Consider the following 23,027-nt stretch of genomic DNA (forward strand, 5'->3'; position numbering starts at 1 on the left):
GTCACCGTGGTAGTTGTATATGTACTGGCATTGGCTGCTGTGGCAGTGGAAATGGGTGGTGCCAGATGGGGTGGCCTCCTGATGAGGGCCTGGCACTTCTATTTTGCAAATTAGGCTCTGGGTACAGTTGATTAGAGACCCTAGGTATGGGGTATTCAACTCAATAGGAAAGAGATGGCAGCAATGGAGGTACTGTAGGAGACTACAGACAGTGAGTACGGTATACAAGAGAATAGAGACACTGAGCGAGCATGGGGTAGAGGAGGTTAAAGACAGAGGGGCATATGTACAAGGACCAAACGTCGCCGTTGCAACAGTTTTTTTACGCCACAGCGGCATTTTTTCATCGCCTTATTTACAAGTTGCCGCTTACTGAAAATAGCTGCACTTTTCCGGAGAAAACATCAAATTTAAAGATCTCCACTTTTGTTAGCGAGAGTTAACGAACTTGAGGGCATCCTGTGAAAAAACTGCCACTAATCCCTTTTCACGATATTTACAAGGAATTCCTTGTATGGTGTAAACCCCCAAAAAACAGCCTCTAAGTTCAGTTAGAGGCAGTTTTTTAAGGCCAGAAAATAACTGGCCTTAAAATTGGTGCAAACACTTGGGGCCTCATTTCAGACGTTTTGGTGCTGGACAGCACTGCAAAGAATATTTCTGCGCTGCTCTGCGACAAAACAAAAGCACAACAATGCGCCCCACAATAAGATAGGGAGCATTCCTCTGCCTCACTGATAAAAAAGTGTTGCATCACTGTGACAAAACAGCAATGCAACACTTTTCACTTTTCCCCCTTTCGGACACCATGGTTGCGCTGTATTTACTGTACGGCGCTCCATTTCACAGGGATTTACATATATGTCAGTATTCCTGATGTCTGATGGCCAATGGGCATCAGATCAAGAACTTGCTCAAAGTCTGCATTTTCCCCACACCACCATTGAAGCAGAAAAACTTCGAGTTTAGTGAGAGAAGGGAAGCTCCCTCAAAGTCTAAATTATCCTCTTTGTTTTCAAGTCTGCATGTGTTTATATGGCCTAAAAAGAGGTGCCATAATTTTATTCCTTTAAGTTTGTACCTCTATGTGCATTTTTGTTTATTTCTGTGGTGCTGTGGGAATCAGTGCATTTCTGTGAATTTACCTGTGTCCCTTAGTCAATATGTATGTTTGTTTGTATCTGTTCTTATGCACACACACTTGTGTGAGTGTAAGTGTGCATGCTGTGCTGTGTGTGTCTTTGTGTGAGCATGAAAATACATTTTTCCAGGTAGGCCATGCTTGGATGAGATCCACATGTTCAAACAGAGGTAGGAGGGTGGAGTTAATGTCAGTCATGAAGCTGCAAAGTATTGAAACACATAAGGGAGATGACTGGACGCTGGAGGAGCGGCAGATCCCTCCCACATGCAGGGTGAGGTATATAAGGGCAGTCTGCCTCAAATTAAAGTATAGAGCACACCAGCCATCACTGTACACCTGTGGGTACCGTCCAGACCTGTGGCGCTCCGGGGGGTGAGTATTATGATTCTCAATCCAATAGAATGGTCCTGGGAGAAATTAGAGGGACACGTCCAGACTGAGAGGGATTAGAGAGACAACTCCAGACTGGGAGTGATCACAAAAACAATTCCAGACTGGGAGAGATTAGAAAGACAATTCCAGATTGAGAGGGATTAGAGAGACAACTCCAGACTGGGAAAGATTAGAAAGATAATCCAGACTGGGAGAGATTAAAACAACAATTTCAGATTGGGAGAGATTAGAAAGGCAATTTGAGACTGAGAGAGATTAGAAAGAAAACTAAAGACTGGAAGAGATTAGAGAGACAACTCCAGACTGGGAAAGATTAGAAAGACAACTCCAGACAGGGAGAGATTAGAAAGACAATTCGAGACTGGGAGAGATTAGAAAGACAACTCCAGACTGGAAAAGATTAGAGAGACAACTCCAGACTGGGAAAGATTAGAAAGACAACTCCAGACTGAGAGAGATTAAAAAACAATTCCAGACTCAGAGAGATTAGAAAGACAATTCCAGACTGGGAGAGATTAGAGAGACAATTCCAGACTGGGAGAGATTAGAGAGACAATTCCAGACTGGGAGAGATTAGAAAAGCAATCCCAGAATGGGAGAGATTAGAGAGACAATTCCAGACTGGGAGAGATTAGAGAGACAATTCCAGACTGGGAGAGATTAGAAAGACAATTCCGGATTCAGAGAGATTAGAAAGACAGTTCCAGACTAGGAGAGATTAGAGAGACAATTTTAGACTGAGAGAGATTAGAGAGATAATTCCGGATTTAGAGAGATTAGAAAAACAATTCCAGACTGGGAGAGATTACAGAGACAACTCCAGACTTGGAGAGATTAGAGAGACAACTCCAGACTTGGAGAGATTAGAAAGATAATTCCAGACTGGGAGAGATTTGAAAAATAATTCCAGACTGAGAGAGATAGAGAGACAACTCCTGACTGGGAGAGATTAGAAAGACAATTCCAGACTGGGAGAGATTAGAAAAACAATTCCAGACTGGGAGAGATTAGAGAGACAACTCCAGACTGGGAGAGATTAGAGAGACAACTCCAGACTGGGAGAGATTAGAGAGACAACTCCAGACTGAGAGAGATAGAGAGACAACTCCTGACTGGGAGAGATTAGAAAGACAATTCCTGACTGGGAGAGATTAGAAAGCCAATTCCAGACTGGGAGAGATTAGAAAGCCAATTCCAGACTGGGAGAGATTAGAGAGACAACTCCAGACTGGGAGGGATTAGAAAAACAATTACAGACTGGGAGAGATTAGAGAGAAAACTCCAGACTGGGAGAAATTAGAAAGATAACTCCAGACAGGGAACGAGACTCACCCTGAGGAAGAGGTTTGGATGTTCAGAATGTGGCATGTTCCACTGTATGAGGAAGAAATGAACATGTCAGATATGAATGGAGATTCCCAACAATGCAAAGGGAGTGTTGACTTGATAAGAAGGAGGTGGCACCTTTGGAGGAAAGGCGGGTGATTACAGAGAGAGTGTATGGGGGAGGAGATTAGTGATGGTGAGTATGAGGTACAAGGTATTAAAGCAGTGAACATGGGGTACACTATGCTTAGTTTGAGCCAGTGGTTTCCGGTGCTTGGCACCAGCAGTTATGGCAGCTGTCACAAGACTATTTGATTAGTCAAAGAGACATTAACACTACTAATACCTCCTACGCCATTCTCACAGCGTTGATGGGCCTCAAACAATCTGCATTGTCACCGTGGTAGTTGTATATGTACTGGCATTGGCTGCTGTGGCAGTGGAAATGGGTGGTGCCAGATGGGGTGGCCTCCTGACGAGGGCCCTGGCACTTATATTTTGCAAATTAAGCTCTGGGTACAGTTGATTAGAGACCCTAGGTATGGGGTATTCAACTCAGTAGGAAAGAGATGGCAGCAATGGAGGTACTGTAGGAGACTACAGACAGTGAGTACGGTATACAAGAGAATAGAGACACTGAGCATGGGGTAGAGGAGGTTAAAGACAGAGGGGCATATGTACAAGGACCAAACGTCGCCGTTGCAACAGTTTTTTTACGCCACAGCGGCATTTTTTCATCGCCTTATTTACAAGTTGCCGCTTACTGAAAATAGCTGCACTTTTCCGGAGAAAACATCAAATTTAAAGATCTCCACTTTTGTTAGCGAGAGTTAACGAACTTGAGGGCATCCTGTAAAAAAACTGCCACTAATCCCTTTTCACGATATTTACAAGGAATTCCTTGTATGGTGTAAACCCCCAAAAAACAGCCTCTAAGTTCAGTTAGAGGCAGTTTTTTAAGGCCAGAAAATAACTGGCCTTAAAATTGGTGCAAACACTTGGGGCCTCATTTCAGACGTTTTGGTGCTGGACAGCACTGCAAAGAATATTTCTGCGCTGCCCTGCGACAAAACAAAAGCACAACAATGCGCCCCACAATAAGATAGGGAGCATTCCTCTGCCTCACTGATAAAAAAGTGTTGCATCACTGTGACAAAACAGCAATGCAACACTTTTCACTTTTCCCCCTTTCGGACACCATGGTTGCGCTGTATTTACTGTACGGCGCTCCATTTCACAGGGATTTACATATATGTCAGTATTCCTGATGCATTTGTCAGCACCAAAGTCACGCAATGCTGCAATTTTATTACAAGCATGATGCAACTCCAGCAATGCATGGGCCAGGCCTATGTCTATGGCACCGCTTCACCCTTATGCCTGCCATGAGGCTGGCAGAAGGTTTTCACGCTGTGGTGTCCTAGAATGTTTTAGTGAAATCCCATAGCTTTCACTGCACCACTCCTATGAGGCCTTGTTACATGGGAACGCCCACCCTGCGTACATCCTACCTGATGATAATGTGGCATAGGGGTTCACAAGGTCACGCATAGCTGCCTGGGTCCCGGTGCAGTTGGAGCTCCATCGGTGGAGTTTGCGTGCCGCAGTGTTGGCCTCTCTAAGAGTTGGCATTGTGATGGTGCTGAGGGAGTTGCCAAAGATTTCTTTGATGGCCTTTATACAGCTTTGGCTGGGTGGGGTGATAATCAATCAATCAATCATAGACATTTATAGAGCGCTCTACTTACCCAGAGGGTCTCAAGGCGCTAGGGGGGTGGTGCTGCTACTGCTCGAACAGCCAGGTCTTGAGCTTCTTCCTGAAGGCGAGGTGGTCTTGGGTCAGGCGCAGGTCGGTCGTGAGGGAGTTCCAGGTCTTGGCGGCCAGGTAGGAGAAGGACCTTCCTCCTGTCGTCGCTCTTCGGATGCGGGGGACGGCAGCGAGGGCGTGGCTGGCTGATCGGAGGTGTCGTTTGGGGGCGTAGAAGTTGATGCGGTTGTGGAGGTAGCTCGGGCCTTGATCGTGAAGGGCTTTGTGTGCGTGGGTGAGGAGACGGAAGGTGATTCTCTTGTTGACTGGGAGCCAGTGCAGGTCTCTCAGGTGTCCGGAGATGTGGCTGTGTCGTGGGACGTCGAGGATGAGTCTCGCTGAGGCGTTCTGGATCCGTTGGAGTCTCTTCTGGAGCTTGGCGGTGGTTCCGGTGTAGAGGGCGTTGCCGTAGTCCAGTCGGCTGGTGACGAGGGCCTGGGTGACCGTCTTCCTTGTCTTGGTGGGGATCCACCGGAAGATCTTCCGTAGCATGCGCAGGATGTTGAAGCACGACGAGGAGACGGCGTTGACTTGCCTGGTCATGGAGAGGGAGGAGTCCAGGATGAAGCCCAGGTTGCGTGCGTGGTCTGTCGGTTTGGGTGCGGTGCCCAGGGCGGGGGGCCACCAGGAGTCGTTCCAGGCGGCGGGCAAGGATCCCAGGATGAGGACTTCCGTGTTGTCCGAGTTCAGCTTCAGGCGGCTGGTTGACATCCACTCGGCTACCTCTTTCATCCCTTTGTGGAGGTTGGCTCTGGCGGCGGCGGGGTCGTTTGTCATGGAGAGGATCAGCTGGGTGTCGTCGGCGTAGGAGATGATGTTCAGGTTGTGTTGGCGTGCGATGGCCGCGAGGGGGCTCATGTAGACGTTGAAGAGGGTTGGGCTCAGCGAGGATCCTTGGGGTACGCCGCAGATGACTTCGGTGGCCTCTGACTTGTACGGTGGTAGGCGGACTCTCTGTGTCCTTCCGTCGAGGAAGGAGATGATCCATTCCAGTGCCTTCCCCTGGATTCCGACGTTGTTGAGGCGCTGCACTAGGGTGCGGTGGCAGACGGTGTCGAAGGCCGCAGAGAGGTCTAGGAGGATGAGGGCCGCTGTTTCTCCGTTGTCCATCAGGACTCGAATGTCATCGGTGGCAGCGATGAGGGCGGTCTCGGTGCTGTGGTTGGCCCGGAAGCCAGACTGCGAGGGGTCGAGGGATCCATTTGTCTCGAGGAAGGCGGCCAGCTGCTTGTTGACGGTCTTCTCGATGACTTTGGCCGGAAACGGGAGCAGCGAGATGGGGCGGTAATTCTTGAGTTCGGTGGGGTCCGCTGATGGTTTCTTGAGTAGAGCGCTGAGTTCGGCATGCTTCCAGCTCTCAGGGAAGGTGGCGGTGGTGAAGGAGGTGTTGATGATGTCCCGCAGGTGGGGTGCGATGACAGCGTCGGCCTTGTTGAAGATGTGGTGAGGGCAGGGGTCGGTCGGAGATCCGGAGTGGATGGAGTTCATCATGCGGACGGTGTCTTCGGTGCTGATCGGGGTCCAGGCGCGGAGGGTGGTGGTGGGGGGCGTTGGTTCGGTCGTGTCGGCCGTGGCGTTCGTTGGTTGGGTGCTGAAGCTGTTGTGTATGTCCGCGATCTTGTTGTGGAAGTAGGAGGCGAGGGAGTTGCAGAGTTCTTGCGATGGGGTGATGTCGTTGTTTCCGGCGTTGGGGTTGGAGAGCTCTTTCACGATGTTGAAGAGTTCCTTGCTGTTGTGTGCGTTGTTGTCCAGCCGGTCCTTGAATGCAGTTTTCTTGGTGGCGTGGATCAGTTGGTGGTGCTTCCGGGTGGCGAGCTTGAGGGTGGTCATGTTGTCCGGTGTTGGCTCCCTTCTCCAGGCTTTCTCGAGGGCTCGGCAGTTCTTCTTGGAGCTCTTGAGTTCGTCGGTGAACCATGGGGCCTTCTTGCTGCCGGGTCTGCTGGGCGGGGTCCTCAGTGGGGCGAGTTCGTCCGCGCAGTTGCTGATCCACTTCGTGAGGTTGCCGGCGGCCTGGCTGGGGTTCGCTGAGCTGGCGGGAGGGTGCTGGCTCAGGGAAGCGGCGAGCTGGTCGGCTGTGATCTTGTTCCAGCTTCTACGGGCAACCTGTTGCTGGCGGTGGTGGATCGTCGTTCTTTTGAAGGTGAAGTGGACGCAGCTGTGGTCCGTCCAGTGGAGTCCAGTGGTGTGGGTGAAGGCGATGTCTTTGCTGGATGAGAAGACGGCGTCGAGTGTGTGTCCGGCGAGGTGGGTGGGGGTGGTCACCAGCTGCTTGAGTCCGAGGTTGGCGAGGTTGTCGAGCAGGGTGATGGTGTTGCGGTCGTTGTTGTTCTCCAGGTGGAAGTTGATATCCCCCAGGAGGATGTAGTCAGCGGAGGGGAGGGCCTGCGGGCTGACGAAGTCGGCGATGTCCTCGCTGAATTGTGCGCGTGGTCCCGGGGGTCGGTAGATCAGGGTGCCTCTGAGGGTGGTCTTCGGGTCGGTGTGGATCTGGAAGTGTAGGTGTTCGGCGGTAGTCAGGATGTTGTCGGTGTTGGTCGTGATGCGGATGGTGTCCCTGTGGATGATGGCGATGCCTCCTCCCATCTGGTTGGCGGTGCGGTCCTTCCGGGTGATCTTGTAGCCCTCTGGGATGGCGATGGCGATGTCCGGCGCTGAAGAGGCGTTCATCCAGGTCTCCGTGAGGAAGGCAACGTCAGGAGCTGTGGTGTCGATGAGGTTCCAGAGTTCGAGGGCGTGTCTGTGGACGGAGCGGATGTTGAGCAGGATGCACTTGAGGTGGGTGCTGCTGTTGGTCGGCTTGGCGGGTGCTGGTGCGAGGCAGGTCCGGATGCAGGTGAACTTGCAGGCAGTGCAGCAGAAGGGTCCGTGGGTGCGTCTCGGGGTGGCTCGGTAGCATCCCGGGATTCGGCCGTCGTTGAGTACGTTGAGGGTGGCGGCGTCGTACGTCCGGCGGGTGGGCTGGGATCTGCGGGGGCCAGGGGTTCGGGCGCTGGGCGCAGTCCAGGCGCGGACGGGCGTAGACGGGCTTACCTTTGGCGCGCCTTCGGCGCACAAACGGCGCGCCCGCTGCGCCTCTCCGCTGCGCGTATGCACGGTCGCCATTTATGGCGAAGTGGGAGGGAGGGCGGAGCAGCTGGGAGGTGGGAGGGCACAGAAGGTAAGGGGGCGTGGCCGCACGCAGGCGGCGGGAAGCGGGGAGCGTGGAGCGGGTGGGGGGGGCACAGAGAGCGGCGCTGGACAATTCAAGGGACAAAAAGCAAACACAGGGGCACACAACAGAAGGGGGAAATGATACAATCAGCAGGGGGGCGGGCTCGGCGGGGCGGGCTCAGCGAGGCTGAGGGCAGTAGCGAGGGGACGCACACGCTACAGCTGGTGGCCGTGCGGCACGGGGGTGTCCTGAGGTCAGGTCACACTCACCTGCGCTGCACGGTCGCCATTTATGGCCAAGTGGGAGGGAGGGCGGAGCAGCTGGCGGTTGTTTATGGTGGGTGTGATGAAGGCGTGATGTTTACTATGATGATTGGTCCGAGGGAGAGTTCGGGGTGTTGCTGTAGTTCATCATCATCAAAAATCTTTATTGAATTCAAAGAATCATCAAAGCTTATAAGACAGGTCTTTGTACATATTGTAATTTACATTCATCTAAAAATAAGCATAAAAACATATTATATTTACAAGGTCCTAAAGTGCAAGACATATATACTGTTTAAAATTACTTCTTTTATTCTTGACCCCCTATTGTACTTAATCTTCCCATACAGTACAAATATAACAATTCAATTAGCACGAGTGGACTAATTTGGACTCAACTACTACTAGGATTTTCAGATCATTCCAGCTACAACCATTACAAGATTAATAGTTTATACGAAATTGTAAAAATCTGTTGTTTAAATTTTTTATAAATTTAAACCCATTCCTATATCTATTGTGATTGACTCCCAACAAAAATGTACTAACACCAAATAAAATGAGTTAGCCACTGTCAGTTTTTAAGGTCCTAAGGGACTCTAAGTAGCTCCTGATGTTCAAACTTCTGCACAAAGGCTTGATCCACTTACGCCTGGGGCTAGCATATGCTGCGCAAAAGAATAAAACATGCGCAGTATCCTCATTAGCACCTAATGTACACAGTGAGCATTTAGGATCACTGGCCCTCAGTGGAACTTTTGCCCATTGAGCTGTAAACGCGTTGACTTGTGATATCTCACACCTGAATTTTTAAAAAGCAAAAATTGAGTTGTCAGTCTCTCAATCTCGGGATTTAAAGTTACTTTGTGTGTTATGAATTCTCAGTATATAGATTTGATCTCCCTCTTTGAATCAGGGGTCAACAGGCTCAGCGTTGCCCAATATCGGCTCAAACCTAGATTGGAGAGCCATTTGCAGATGTGGGCCAAGCAGGGAAGAGTGGCAAATACATCTAAAAGGTCTCCAACCAGTAGCTCGAGAGCTACTGGTAGCTCACCAGCACCCTCAAAGTAGCTCTCAGAGGTGAAGCCAAACCAAGCCAATCTCAGAGATTCTGTGTATATTAAAGAAGGCAGCACTGCTCATTTATCTATCCATAAGAGTTCCAGACAGCCAAACCAATGGCAGGGCATGTTGATAACACTCAAACACACACTGTGGTGGCCTATCAATCAATCAATCAGGGATTTATGATGCGCACTGCTCATGTGTGAGGATCTCAAGGCGCTGGGGGAGTGTGTGGGGGCATTTGGGCAGCTCAGGTCATTTGAAAAGCCAGATCTTGAGGATCTTCCTGAATGCTTTCAGTTTGGTGCTTCATCTGATGCTGAGGGGGAGTTTGTTCCAGGTCTTGGCCATGATGTAGGAGAAGGGTGTGCCTCCTATTCTAGTACTGTGGATGCAGGGGATTTCGGATCATGCCTGGTCAGCAGAGCGGAGGTTTCTGTTGGGGGTGTAGAAGGAGATGCTTTTATTGAGGTATTGGGGTCCAGTGTTGTGGAGGGCTTTATAGGGTGTGTGCGCAGCTTGAAGGTCATTCTTTTTTTGACGGGGAGCCAGCAGAGTGCTCGTATATGCTGAGTAATGTGGTCTTGCCATGGGATGCTGAGGATGAGTCTGGCTGCAGCGTTCTGGACAGTCTGAAGTTTGTGGAGTAGAGATTTTTTGATTCCGGCATAGAGGGTGTTCCCGTAGTCCAGCCTGCTGGTGATGAGTACATGGGTGACGGTCTTCCTGGATTTTGGGGGTGGGTCCATTTGAAATTCCTGCTGAGTATGGGGAGGGTGTTGAAGCATGTGGAAGCTGCAGCGTTGCCCTATGGGTCTGCCACATGAACCATCTTTATCCACTTTAAATCTGCCTAAGAAGGAGATTGGCCATGTTATCCGCCCTGCTCGATCAGTCGCACTGTGTGTGACATCATAGAATAGTAGCAGCAGTAACCAGGGCTGACCCACTAAAGGGTGTGACTGCAAGAACTAGAGTGAAAATGTGTTAGTTGGGAGCATGATCAACCAAAGAGCTGAGGAGAAGAGAGTATGCATCCAGGGCAAAGAAATTTAAAAGCATCACATTCATTTTTGTGTGGGTGTGTTATATTGTGTCCTTCCTAAATAAAGTGTTGATTCCTTAAAGCTACTCCTATGATAGCGTCAAGGACTGCCAAATATGTATGCCGGTCTCCTTCATGGTATAATTGTGCCATAGCCATAATATTTTCGTCCTTGACTACTTTTGGGCATACAAGTCTAGTAATTACATACTTGCTGCCATCACTGACATAGTGCATTTTCAGGACAGATTGAGATAGGGTAGCAGCGCGCAGCTCTTCCTCTGTCCCCCAATTTTAAACTTGTATTTTATCCTTGTGTTAGCGCGGACTCGTAGCGCTTCTCATATTTTTTAACTACTTTGCACTTACCTCATTGTATGGCCTGACTTAATCCGGGTAGCACTGCGGGTGATTTAATACCTGCCTCCTCCCTTGGGTGTGCCTCCCTGCCCCGGTCCATCAGGGCTTACGTGCCGCTTGTAGTGGAGGGCAGGCGCCATCTTTGGTGAGGGCCTGGATCCCGGCGTTGCCGCTTGCCTGCGGTCTAGCTGGGGGTGGGGCTATCCCATAAATTGCAATGGCCACCCAGACGCGCAGCGGACGAGCGCAGCGGGCACAACGGAGTCGCGCCTAAGTCAAGCCCGTCTGCGCCCGTCCGCGACCGGTCGGGCCTAGGGGCACCCCACCACACCCAGATTGTACAATACTCCTCTGTGCAGCTCTGCAATCTTCAAGGTCCGTGGCCTTTGGCCGATTCTGTGATTTCTTATATCGGTAGGCTGGGTCTGACATCTCCTTATCCACTCCCTTGCCTCCCGTCCCTTCCCCCCCGTCTTCTCCCCCCACTGGTCCGTCTTGCGATGCTCCTGTCTCTCCCTAGCCTGTTGCCCTATCCATCTACTATCTTAATACTAGGTCAGCAGTAAAGCACTCTCATGAACTTTTTGTCTTATTGGACTACGGAGAACTGGTTCTGTGACACCTCCCTCCCTTTCCTCTTGGCTGCCCTCCCTGCTTCATACTATGCTCTGCGCACTGACCGACCCTCCGGTAAGCCTGGCGGCGGCGTTGCCTTGATTGCCCGTACTAACTTTTCCTTTCAGTCTCTAACTTCCTCTCCTATTTGACTGTCAGACTTTTTAGTTGTCCGCTCTCCGTCTTTCAGAGTTTCACTCACTTGCTTGCTTATGTATCGGCCCCCGCAACCCTCCCAACATTTTCTCTCTGAATTCCAAGATTTGTTGGCCACTTTAGCGGTCAACAACTCCTCTATCCTGGTATTGGGAGATTTGAACTTTTGGCCTTCAGACCCTGCAGAATGCTCGACTTCCAAAGAATTCTCGGATACCCTTCGTTCCCTTAATTTTGTCTCCCACGTTCATTCCCCCACTCATATTCACGGTCACACCCGTGACCAGGTTTGGTCCCTTAATTGTCCAGTTGCTTCCCTGTCCATTTCCCCCTGCACATGGTCCGATCACTTCCTCATCTCTTTTTCCCTTCACCTTAGTCCAGTCACCAAGCCTCCCCATCCCAAAAACATCTGGGCACGCTCCTGGAATCAGGTGGATGTGGCCTCTCTATCTGCCACACTCTCTGCATCCAGTCCTGATCTCCATGGTCTGTCGTTCTCAACACAAGCTGACTCCATTAACTCCTGGCTTTTGACAGGCTGCAAATCGGTCGCCCCCCTTAGGCGGGTGTCCTCCAGGTGTGCGAACGACGCAAACAGCTGGTTTAATGAGGAATTGAAGGCCATAAAATTAACTGTGCGCCACGCAGAGCGGGCTTGGAGGCGAGAGTATTGCCCTTACCTCAAAACTCAGTATGTCATTCTCCTCTCTCAGTACAAAAAATCCATTTTGGCTGCTAAGACTGCTTACTTCTCCTCAAAAATCATCGCAGCCGAAAATCAGCCTAGAGAAATCTTTTCTATTGTACACAACCTCGCTTTTTCCGACAGAATCACTCTAAAACCCTCCCCTTCCCAGGTCTTATGTGATTTCTTCAATACTTATATTCTGGACAAAATTTCCAATATTAAAGCCAATATCCCTCCCCGCCTCTTTCCTTTGTTGACCCTCAGTGTCTGCCAGTCGGGGCACGTCTGGATTCGTTCCCCCTCTTGACGGAAGAATCTTTTCTTTCCCTTCTCCCCTCTGTCAAATCAAGTTACCCTTTAGACACTTGCCCTGCCCATATCCTCAAGCATATTTACTCGGTTTGCGTTCAGCCCCCTCTCAATTTTCTTAATAGCTCACTGTCTCAGGGCATTGTGATTCAACCACTTAAATCGGCCACCATTGTCCCCATCCTTAAGAAACCTGGCGCGGACCCTTCCGCTCTTGTCAACTACTGCCCTATTTCTTTGTTGCCTTTTCTAGGGAAGGTACTGGAACGCCATGTGACCAGATCGCTCAGTACTTTTGTGGAGGAGAACAGCGTTGTAGCCTCCCGTCAGGCTGGTTTTCGCCCTGCACACTCTACGGAGTCCGTGGTGTTATCTGTCCTTGACAACCTCAGGGAGGGTATGGACACCAACCATCCCCAGGCCCTGGTCCTCCTCGACCTCTCCGCCGCCTTTGACATGGTTGACTATTCCATCTTACTCTCCCCTGTCAGGCATTGGTCTGGCTGTCCTCCTTCCTGAGGGACCGCACCCAGGCAGTGCGTCTGGGCGACTTCTCTGCGAACTTCCGGAAGGTACAATGCGGGGTTCCTCAGGGTTCCTCTCCCTCCCCCCTTTTATTTAATTTGTATATCGCCCCTCTTATTTTTGCCCTCCAGCAAATGGAGGTCTCTGTCTATAACTATGCGGATGACCTTCAGCTTATTTTTAATTTGTCCCCATCCCCTGATTCCATGTTTAAGTTCCAGTCTGTTATGATTTTTTTCCGGGACTGGATGAATTACAACCACCTGAAGTTAAACCCAGACAAAACTGAGCTGGTTTTGACAGGTGGTTGCTCCAGTCCCTGGACCCCCTTCTTTTGGCCCTCCTCCCTGGGTCCCTCCCCCTCTCCATCTTCCTCTGTGAAAACTCTTGGGATTAAGTTGAACGACCAACTCACTCTGCACTCCCAGGTTAGTCTAGTGGTGTCCTCCTCCTTTCTCTCACTTCGCACTATCCGTAAAGTTTCTCATTTTTTTTCATTTTCTGCTTTAAAACTCATAGTCCAGGCGATGGTAATTTTTCACCTTGATTATGGTAACGCACTATACTGTGGTATGCCTGATTACAGTCTGCGGCAACTACAGCTGGTTCAAAACCAGGCCGCTCGCCTGCTTTACAATCTTGCCAAGTTCCACCATGTCACCCCTCTCCTCAAGTCCTTGCATGGGCTCCCTATCCGAGAACGAGCTCAGTTCAAGATGGGCTGCATCACTTTTCTGGCTCGGATTGGCGCAGCCCCGGCCTTCATTTCTTCGGAAATTAAAGTCTATGCCCCTGTCAGGGAGCTGCGCTCATCCTCCCAACATCTGTTGGCAGTTCTCCGCTTTAGGCGTAAAAAGTGGGGGGGCACTAAATTCTCCACACTTGCCCCCGTCTTCTGGAACGCTTTCCTTGCCCATCTCAGATCCTCCACTCAATATTCTCATTTCCGAAAGGCGTTAACAACTTTTCTCTTTGCACAAGCCTTTCAACTGTAATTGTTTTGTTCTGCTTCTCCCCCCTTGATCTTTTTGTTTCCTGGGTTTTGCACACCACAGCGCCATGAAACCGCCAGGTGTACGTGCGCTTTATACATGTTTTAAACTCAAACTCATAGTAGGAGCATGACTGGCCTGCGTTTTGCCATTCATGACAGAGTGGCAGCTGCTTCTCCCATAACAATGGCCATCACTGATATATGTTGGGCATCCAGCTGTGGCACAGTGGTGGCCCTGGTTTAATGGTGGCATTATTGGCATAACAGAGGCATTCTTAGTGTTATGGTGAGTAAGCATGGCTTATGATTCCAATACCTGGGTATTTGAAGCGTAATTTGTCCATGAGAGGCATGTTTACATGACAGTACTCAATGAAAACTAAAAGCTGATGTTTAGGGCACTGTGTATTTTCTAACGATGAAAACTGATTTGATTTTTAAAGGAAAAAATTATGCTTTTTCAGAAAAAGTTTTTCTTCTGGAAAATTGAGTTTGATTGCTCAAAGTGGAAAGGGATTTTGTTAGAAAAATATGTGTATTTTCAAAAAAGAATATGCTAATGACCAAAATATTGCAATTCTAAAACACATTTAAAGTTATTAACTGAATGATAATTCAATTTGAGTTGGGGAGACTTACTGCTGTGGTAATACCCTTTGTGGCACACAGCATGTGATGATTTGAATTTTACTTGATTACAAGCATTTAATATTGACAAACGTTTTCCTAGCATTCTGCTGATAACGTCACCTGGAATTTGTGGGTGGTTACTACTGATACTTGTGCTTAGAATGGTCATAGTGTACTGTTAATACATATCATCAGCATTTTACAGTGATAAAATATGCTAGTAGCTCAGCAGGACTTTCCTTGAGCAGAATAAGCTCTCACTACAGAAAAGGTTGGAGACCCCTAATCTAAATGCAGTAGCTCCCTCAGGGTCTGCCTGTAGATCTCCAACTCCTCCGTTGTCCAGATTCCAATCCCTTAGGCCGATAGCTCAATACACCAAGAAATTCTATTCTTTGTATCCCAATATCAAATGAAAGAGGGATCATTAGGTTATTTTTGGGCATGCGTGTCAGCATTCTCATGATTTTATTTCCCCTATGATGAGAGACTGTATGTTTTCTCCCCCATGGCTCAGATCTATAGAGTGTAGCTGTTTGAGCTCTGGCTTTATAAACTGCTAATGCGGGAGTAATGGCCTATGATGAGGTAGAGTGCTGCTTCTTCACTACAGGAATAAAGTTCTGCATTAGGATTGTATTTGACTTATTTATTTGAGACTTCCGTGTAAGTTTCAAGTCTAGAGTAACACCTAGAAATACAAAATTTGGGGCAAAATCCAAAAGCTCCCCCTTCAATGTAAATTTTTTCTGGAAGTTCTTATGTGGGTTGATAGCTATGCATTTAGCTTTGTTGGCATTTATCTCAAGTCCCTTTGTCTTGGAACAAATATCAAGGCTATCAAGTAAGTGTTGGAGACCCTTAGGTGTTTGTGACAAGAGTATTGTATTGTCTGCAAAGGTGAGAGCACAAATATGGGTGCCTCCAAGCTTGGGGAATTGTGTGAAGCTGAGTGTAGATGTTCTACCACGTAGTTTACATATATTACGAAGAGGGTTGGCGCCAGGACACAGCCCTGGCGTACCCTCTCCTAATCGGAATTTCTTCCGACATCTCTCCTCCTTTTAGCGCCAAGAAACCGCTCAGTGAATGTGCCCTTTATAAATATTTTGATTTCAATTTCAATTTCCTGGGCCCCAGCGAACCTTTGCAAAATTCCCGTTGTGAAGTCTAATGATCTGATCTAAAATCTTCTCTGGGACTACCTGACTCTGTAATGATTTCCATAAAAGATATCTGGGAATAGAATCAAAAGAGGCCTTCAAATCTATGAAGGCAACATATAGGTGTCCCTGCTTTATCTTTGTATACTTCCAAGTTATACGAAAGAGTCTAAATACTTGATCTATTGAGCTTATTCGCTGTCTAAAGCCAGCCTGACAAGGTGAGAGGATGTCTTTCTCTTCCATCCAAGCATTTAGCTTGGCCAGAATTTAATTGGCATAAACCTTTTGGTCAATATCAATCAAGCTGATGGGCTTGTAATTAGCTGGATCGTCCCTACTACCTTTTTGTGGATAGGGACGATCTCACCCCCCTTCCATGTGTCTGGGATAGGCTCTCCCCTAGCTATTGCATTGCACAATTGGTTCATATAGGGAGCCTGAACTTCTGGAGCATGTTTCAAAAGGTCCCTGGGAATTGTATCTGGGCCAGGCACCTTTGCTAACTTCATACTAACTATAGCTAGCAGAGTGTCCTCTAAACTGAACTGAAGGTATGTAGTATGAGCTTCAGGCAAGGGTACTGCAGTGAGTATGCATGAGTCTGGGGCAAGTAGATCTGGTGCGACATAAAGCATGGAAAAATGTCTGCACCATGTACCTGGATTCAAAAAATGGTCAGTAGTCACCTTACTAGACTTGTTCTCCTGTGCTAATAATTTCCAAAATTTGCATTGATATTTTTTGAGGCTACAATTAGGTCATTCTAGCTAGCGTCCTACCAGTCCCTCAGGGCATTCATTTGTATCTTTTTATGATTTGAACTTTCAATTCTAATCTGGTTTACATCTTTAGATTTTAGGGCTCCCTAGAGTCTGCGTTTGGCATTGGAACATTCCTTGTTGAACCATGGCTTTAGGATTTTGGTTGCGATCTTGGTTTAGTGATATTCCTCTGGGTTTTAGTTAGCTGTATTTTTTTAATCTGATACTTTTTTGGGTGGGTCTGAGTAAACATCATAGCCCCTGGATATGACTCTGCCTAGCCCATTAATAGTTTGCAGAAATTGTTCTTTATGTTAGTAAGGGCTCAACCTGGTCTAAAATTGTTGGCCATTTGACAGCTCTCAAATTGTTATTTACTAATGGGAGCTGAGTCTCTTCTCTTAGGTTTGTTGGATTCAATAGATAGCAAACCAACTCACTGCTAGATCTAAACACAATGGGAAATGATTGCTTTGCCATCTTTTATCAACCCTGAAGTCTTGGATTTTATTCCAATGCCCTATGCTTGCCATCACGTAATCAATACGGGAAGTGGCATTTCTGCTAGTAAAAGAATTCGAGCACCCAATGTCTGAAGGGAACCGCCCACTGCATGCCCTTAACCCTCTTTCAATAGTAAAGTGCAATATTTGAGTTGCCGATGTAGAGCATGCCACCTTTTTGTTTAATGCAAGTAGAGGAATTCCCATGACCAGATCTTCCTCATGGAGGATCATGTCCGTTCAGACATCGGTTCATAGCAACAATTAAAATCACCGCCCACCAGGACTGCTCCCTGCAAATCAATGCTATCAAGAACTTCCTCAAGATGTCGGATACCCAATGCTTCCTTTGTACACCCCTTTGGTCTTAAATATGTATTGAAAAGGTGAGTGAGTAGTCAATTCTCAGAGTGAAACTGTAACCCTAGTATGCCCTTGGACCAGAGTTCACTGTCTCTATAGTGGTGTTTATGGTAATTTTCACTGAGCTGATTAGCCCACCTGAGGGTCTTCCTCTCTTCGATGGTATGGCCCCTATATGAAAAGTTCAATAGCCTAGTTTGTACAATGACTCAACCTCCCATGTCTCCTCAAAGAGGCACAGTTCAAAGGTATTTACATATTCCTGCCAGTCTGGGTCACAAAGTTTTGATTTAGCCCAGCAATATTCCAGGACATCAACTTTAGGGTTTTCGGGGCAATGTAAGAGGGAGGCCTATCGGGGGTTCTGTCTAGGGAGCTATGTCTATTATTGACAGTATCCGTGTGAGTTGTTAGTGGATCTTGTAGATGAATTCCATTGAAATGGGCATCATATAGAACATGTGGTTCCAGCTCGGGACTCGGGGGCCTCGAGTTTGTATGACTGTATGTTCTTCCCTTGGATGGGGTCCCTCTAGACCACGCATATAGTCAATCAACTGATTCGAGATTGTGGGTCCCCTCAGATGCTAACAATAGACTGTTTCTCTTCACCACTGATATTTTTGTTAGTCTAAAACTCATTTTTGACTCAAAGAGTGAATGTGTCCTTAGGTTCATGGATATCAAATTATCTACAATATTTTTGGCTCAAAAAGGTAATGTTATGTCATCCAGGTTCCCCGTTGCTTGCCAAATGCGTTCTGCTTTTAAGATGTCACATCTTATTATAGAACGACATTGCTGTTTATTTCTTATCCAATGCGTGACTTTGTTTATTAGGGCCTTCCCATCCTCTCTTTTTCCATTGTTTAAATTGGGACATTTGGTAAGGAAAATACTATGTGCGTTTTCCATAGGACTAGATATGTATTGTGGTAAGAGATAGGCTCCCCTTAGATGTTGGCTACCTATAGCCCCAGTTCTGGCTCAGTCTTCCAGTTGGTATGTAATTTGTGGTTGTTGACTGGTAAGGATTGACAAAGACTATTTGCAGTTGAAAAATTCTTATTACAAGGAGCCTCAATAGGGGCAGGAATGTGAAGAGGTCTAAGTGGGCCCCTATATGCTGTTCCTGAACTCTGATTACAGGTGGCTTTTCCCCTTGGAGGCTTACTATTCCCTTGTGTTTTGCTTAAGATGAAATTGGTTTGAGGTGTATGGTGACTTACTATTTCCTTGAGAGTTTTTATCTTGTCTTGTATATTGTCTAATCTGTGGTGTAGTGCAAAGATGTCTATGCACTCAGTCTGGGAAGTGATTTCCCTACTACTGACTTTCATATGGGAAGTATCTATGATTAGTTCAGGCCTCAGCCAGGCCCGCAGATGCAAAAGGTCTGCTCTTCTGTACGCAAGTAGTCCTCAGACTATATAAGAATTTGGCACGGAACTGGAAATACAAAGACAAAGTTTCTTAAACCTTTAAAGGTGGTACTACAACCCACACAACACCCTTCAGTATTGTACAAGGTAGCACAAAGAACACGGACACGCGGTCCCCTTTTATACACAAAGAAGGGGCTCATAAGTGGGCGGTTACAGCTTAAAAGTATGATTTACAACCATATAAGGACATTTCTTGAACATAATCAATACATGGGTGGAGCGAATGGTTTTATGAAGCCCCCCGAATGCACATTCCAATCCCCTCTAATCAGAAACAGATGTTGCACGTACTGAGCATGCGCTAGATAGGCTGGAACTATTTATAGCTTGTTGCTGGGCAAACTCCAGGGGTGATGGTCAGTGAGGTAGGACTTGCCTCGTGGCAAGCACATGGCGCGATGTAGCCTACAAGATGGAGGCCAGAAAACAAAATGGAGTCTGGCCGTAAAGTAGTCAAAGATAAGAAAACTACACTGAAGACACAACAATATGTCTTCAGCGAATGCTTAACATTGTCGCTGTTTTATTTACAACAGACGATCCTTTCAGCATTTGCTGAAGACATTCGGTTTCTTTGGAGAATCTAGATACTCATCGTTTATATCGATGCTCATCATGTCTGCTATCTCTCTAGTTATAGTTTTCTTATGGGTAGCATCCACAACAGTTTGTTTATTGGGCACACAAAATGAAATGCATAACGAACATATCATGGGACTACATTGAATACAGACACAACAGGTGAACAATACGACAACAATTATACATAGTCCAGTGAGAACCTTCCAACCCCATGTGGAGATCAGAGTCCAAAACCACCCAGAGAACGTCCAAGACCCAGTTCTTCAGTAATATTTCCCAGAGCCGCTGCAGTTTGATTTGTAACAGCCTCCATTACTCGCGTTAATCGTCGTATCTTTCTGCTGTTCAGGGCTGGTCCCACAAAGAAGAACAATCCTAAATTAAAATCTATATACTGTTGTAGACTAGTGTCTGTTTGATCTACCTCATCTACAGATAAAGTTCGCTTAAATCTATTTACAGTTACATTATTCAACAATTTCAAATCCTTATGATAAGATGCTGGTGCTAAGAATACAGGTGGCAATAGGAATGATACATAACATACTCCAGACCATCCAGCAGGTAATCGATAATAACCCTTATTCCCACATACAAAATAAGTGTTATGTGAAGCAAGGAAAGTACTGTTATTCAAACCGTCAATGTTTAGCACGACAATACAATCACTAACACCCACAGGAATATGGCCTACGCTTTGTACACATAAGTCAGCTTGTGCTTGGGCCACAGAGATTACACATTTTTCCTGTCCAGCAGTGTCTCTGGTGTTCGTGAAGATATACGGAGTTGATGCATTGTCCGGTTTATATTCCTCCCACTCCCATATAGTTCCATTTGCTTGGGGATAGCCATCTTTATCTTGGTGGCATTCTTTGTTCAGTTTGAAGATCAATCGCCCTACAGTAGGTTTTCTTGTAGCAAAAAGCAAAGTGTACCATGCTCTACAAGAGCCATTGTGTGATAAGGGAAGTGGTATGAACGGTGTTCCCCCTTTCTTTTGGTGCGCTGGCATCATCCCACATATCCAACAGTCTGTGGCGTTTGTAGCAACGTGGGTATGATGCAACATCTGTATAAAAGTGTTATTCAGATAAGACTGTCGATGCTTCAGTTCTTGGTAAGGAAGTGTGTAAAAGAAATGCTCATCAGGAACTGGAGTAGAAACAACATACAGTTCACGGGCAGGAGCTTTCTCCTCAACAAACCACATGACGGTAGCTATTACTGCTATAACAAGAATGAACCCTACAGAGCCAACAACTTTCTTCTTATCCATTTCAAACAAAAGTCACAATATCTTCCTGTTTCTAAAGTGTTGTCGGAACTCTTACCCCTAGGCAGCCGTTGTTTTCTTCACCATCGGGCCAAGACGGGTGTCACTACTCTAATGCATGGCTGATTCCTCCCCCTTGCCTCATCGGCTCTCCGTTTCACAAACCTAGGGACCGTTCCGACAACTTCTCACACAATCGCATATTCCTTTCTTGGTCGCAGGTTGTATCTCTTCGATTCAGGCGTTGTTTGGTCCGGGAAGAACTCCTCAGAATCATCAGGTCCCACAGCACGGCCTTTCTCTGTAGTCAGGATGTCTCGATGGTCTGTCAGTACAGCAGGCTCCACCAGGTCAGGTTGTACCTTCCGACAATGAACTGAATGAATCCAATTCTTCCGGTTCGTTACTCACACTGCTGTTCTCGTGGCTAAAAGGACTTGTTCAGGGCCACACCATCTCGGCTCCAGACTATTCGACCTCTCAAAGGACTTCACAAGGACAAAATCACCAGGCCGGAGGTTATGACCTTCTCCTGTGGACCGATCAGGGAGTGCTTCTCGAACCTGTTGATGAATAGAAACCAAACTATCAGTTAATTGTGCCAAATAGTCGTTCATTAAAACACAAGGTACATCATACACTGAACTCGGTTTGGGCACCCCCCATATATTCATGGGGCGCCCGAAAACAATTTCATAAGGTGTCAAGCCTGTCCCAGAGTGTGGAACCGATCTGATAGACAACAACGCCAAAGGCAAAGCATCTGGCCAAGTCAAAGAGGTAGACGCCTGTATCTTTGCAATTTTCAATTTCAAAGTTCCATTATACTTCTCCACCAGTCCTGCTGATTGCGGGTGGAATACTGCATGGAACTTTTGCACAATGCCCAATCCCTTCAGGACATACTTAATAACGTCCGCCACAAAATGGGGCCCGTTATCACTCCACAATAATCTGCAGACACCGAATCGAGGAAAGAATTCCTTCAAAAGCACCTTAGCAGTAGTCATTGCAGTATTGTCCTTCGTAGGGTATGCTTCAATCCATTTGCTGAATGCACAAACCACAACCAGGACGTACTTCAGATTATTACAGCGTTCCAGCTGAATGTAATCCATTTGCAATACTTCAAAAGGTGCAGTGGGTGTTGCAAATCCTCCTGCCGGAGTTTGTGTCCCTTTTCTTGGATTGTATTTTAGGCAAATCATGCAAGTCTTTACTACTCTTTTAGCCGTGCTAGCAATCTCTGGATGCTCCCAGACTTGTGCAAGCAATTTCACAATCGGCGAAGCTCCAACATGTGCTAGCCCATGTGCCATCTGAACCAAAGGTTGTACGAAGGCTGTAGGCAACTTCCACCTATCCATCTGCTTATTCCTCCAACAACCTTCATCGTCCAATTCTCCATCTTTGGATCATTGATCTCGTTCCTTATCAGTAGCAGTCTTTTGCATTTCTAGCACCTTCTCCCTTGCATCATGCCACCGTTCAGCTTGCGACTTAATAACGTACATAGAAGTGGAACCAGGCTGCATCGCAGTTTCTCGTGCCACTCGATCTACAAAGGCATTTCCTTGTCCCACTTTGTCTGTCACTTTCTTGTGCGCACTACCTTTTACTATGGCTATTCTTCTAGGGAGTGTCAGCGCAGTCAGAAGTTGGTGTACTAATTCTCCATACATAATCTGAGTTCCGTGTGATGTCAAAAAGCCCCTTTCCTTCCAGAGCAGGCCGAAATCGTGCGCTACTCCGAAAGCATAGCGGCTATCAGTATAGACATTCACACATAATCCTGTGCTAAACTCACAAGCACGTACCAATGCTATCAGTTCAGCTGCCTGAGCTGATTTCTGTGGTATGCGTGCTGTCTCCACTATCGTGTGTAATGTGGTAATTGCATAGGCCGCAGAGGTGGTTCCATCTGGTAACTTTAAACAAGACCCATCCACCCACAGTTCTCTATCCACATCTGCAAAGGGTGTGTCCTGTAAATCAATGCGACCCTTTGTCTGTTCCTCGGTCACAAAGACACAGTCATGCGTCTCTTGTGCCTCAGGCTGGGTCGTTGGAAAGGGCAACAATGTGGCTGGGTTTAGTGTTGCGCATCGTTTCAAAGTTATGTGGGGAGCCAGTAATGTCAACTCATATCCTGTAAGACGAGCACTAGTCAGATGCTGCGTCTTTGTCTGATTCAAAAGGGCATCAACAGCATGGGGGACCAACACTAACAGCTTATGTGATAAGCCTATCCCTTCACTCTGGCGTATTGACACAGCTGTTGCTGCAACCGAGCGAAAACACCCAGGCAACGCTCGAGCAACAGGATCAAGTACTGCCGAGAAGTATGCACAAGGGCGCTGCTTATTGCCGTGCATCTGCACTAACACTGACAACGCGCATCCATCTCTCTCATGCACATACAGCGTAAAGGGCTTTGTGCAATCAGGAGTGCCT

The sequence above is a fragment of the Lissotriton vulgaris genome, chromosome 6 (assembly GCF_964263255.1).
Source record: "Lissotriton vulgaris chromosome 6, aLisVul1.2, whole genome shotgun sequence".
NCBI lineage: Eukaryota > Metazoa > Chordata > Amphibia > Caudata > Salamandridae > Lissotriton > Lissotriton vulgaris.